This window comes from Solanum tuberosum, unplaced genomic scaffold (genome assembly GCF_000226075.1).
Source record: "Solanum tuberosum cultivar DM 1-3 516 R44 unplaced genomic scaffold, SolTub_3.0 scf00218, whole genome shotgun sequence".
Lineage (NCBI taxonomy): Eukaryota > Viridiplantae > Streptophyta > Magnoliopsida > Solanales > Solanaceae > Solanum > Solanum tuberosum.
Window position 1 is genome coordinate 54,263 of NW_006239144.1, and position 2,341 is coordinate 56,603.

Here is a 2,341-nt window from a genome sequence, read left to right on the forward strand (position 1 = left end):
AACCCGGAACAACAAGTAATGGGTCGGAGGGTAGAAAGTAAATAAGAGTAGGCAAATAGCAATATAAACAGGCGGAAGCAATCCAAAAACATATATAAAAATAAAGATCCCTCCCAGAACCTGGAAGTCACCAGTACAGAGCTACTACAAAATGAGTACAGGTCCCAAAGCTGGACAACAGAGACTAGACTGTCTCGAAAGGAAAAAGACAAGTCTATATATACAGATGGAGACTGAAATAGTATAAAACGACGTGTGCTCACCCCCGTCTCTGTATAAGTCTACTCCAAGCTCGATCAAAGCTGGCTACTAGTGCTCGGACCTGCATCACCAAATAGATGCAGAGCGTAGCATGAGTACCAAAACAACAGGTACCCAGTAGGCATCATAGGCCGACTGAGCAAGATAAGCAAAAGTGAACTGAAATGCAAATAAAGTGTCACATCAAGTGCAAAGAGTAGTAAATGGGGGTATGTACACGAGCGTACAGGCAACAAAGACAAGTAATCTAACTAACTCCGCCGGGCTCCCATAAACCCGACGGGTACCCTCGTGCACAATAAAAGAAACCACCTGCACGGACCCCCATAAGCCCGGCAGATGCACCGGCAGTTAAAGTAAAATAATGGAGCTAGAAGGTCTATCACAATATTACCAATTCCGGACTTTTAACTGAACCATTCCTAATCATATTCCAAGTTCTCATTACGTCCCGAACTTTAATCGGAATCTCTCCAACCTCCAAAACCTCAACCTACAGATGAGAGTAATCAAGACTAAACTGAAGCTTTAGTGAGGAATTGGGAATACACCACGTGCAAGCTGGACCACGGACTCGAACCGGGTACTATAGCTAATGAGTCAACCTATATGGACTAGACCACGGACTCGAACCGGGTGCTGTAGCCAAAGGTCGGGCACGGGTGGGCTGGACCACAGACTCTAACCGGGTACTGTAGCCGGGAAATATCACCAAACCGATTACCATAAATAATCATTTCAGTCCAACTCTCATATACCCCAAATCGCCGAGGAAGTATCCAATAGTGAGTAAGCTAGACCACGGACTTTAACCGGGTACTATAGCCGATAGAAAAATAGTGCATTATGGATACAAGGTCATAAGCTGAGTTACCGCCTAGCTAAGGCTCAGACTATCAGACTCAAGTCTGCTATATCAGTCTACAAGGAGCTGAGCGTCCGAAACGACGTCGGAAAAAGTTCTACTGCCCAACAACATCCGAAATCTCGCAAGTCTATGGCAACACTAGTCTAAGCCTAGACTAAGGCCAAACATACTTCAAATCAATATTATCATATACACCACAAGGTATGGATATTCAATAATATCAAGAGACATGCTGTCATAATCCAACACTTTCCCGAAAAAGGGTCTAAGGCAGGAATTATAGAAATTTAGCATGCTCGACACCCGAACCCCTCCATACTCAAGCAAATCAATAAACAATTGCCTAAACATGCTCAATCTCACGAGAGAAAGCCATAGCCTACCTGAAAGCCGATCACGCGTGCTCCAACTCACGGTACCGGATCTTTTCCTCTCCGAACGGTCTCCAAATGCTTCCCCACTAACAAAAGGTTAATCACCTTGTCATTACGAATATATTGACACTAAAATTATATTTTTCGGAGACGGACCCAAAATCGGGTCTAAAACGGGATTGTGGGGCCCACACTTAGAATCTCAAAATCGAATCCGTGGAAACGTCCCAACTACCTTACTAAACTAATATCCCAAAATTTTAGCACAAACAGATGCCTACAACACCGCAAATCAGCCACAATAATTAAAAAGGGCAGCCCCTTGATCACCAATTTTCGGAAAAACGAAACCCTTTCAACCCAAACAGATTATACCACGACGATCCTTGCGAAAAACTCTACAAGTTAGCCTCAAGAATGACACAAAACGGACCTAAGATGATCAAGATCTCACATTTCAAAATTCAAATACAAAACCAACCGGAAATCACACTGGCAGTGGCTAAAATTGATTTCTTACCTCAAACGAAGCCTCCCCTCGCGTTTCTGAGCTCACCTCTAGATTCCCCACGAAATTCTCTTGAAGTTAGCCTTTTGAATAACTTAATTCGGGTTTAAAATGGAGGAGAAATCTTGTGTTGAAGATGTGAATGAAATAATGGACGAAATTCGTCTTAAAATCTGGAAATTTCCAGATTTAAGCCGCCGTCACGTGGCGTCGCGTGGCTCTGCCACGTCACCGTCGTGTTAGAATTCTACAATCCTTCAAACTTAAATTTCGATGTTCCGGACTCGTTCGCAGTCGGAAAAATACAACCCATATATGGAATCTGATTGG

General features: G+C 43.4%; 1 long non-coding RNA gene across 1 annotated transcript; it reads right to left on the reverse strand.

The window, feature by feature from the left end:
• Positions 1 to 115: 115 nt before the first annotated feature.
• LOC107062336 (uncharacterized) lies at positions 116 to 2,103 on the reverse strand. The gene is made up of 3 exons (XR_001474557.1): positions 2,024 to 2,103; positions 1,513 to 1,589; positions 116 to 322 (listed from the first exon to the last, which is right to left on the reverse strand). It is a non-coding gene; the product is annotated as an uncharacterized lncRNA (long non-coding RNA).
• Between the last annotated feature and the right edge of the window lie 238 nt (positions 2,104 to 2,341).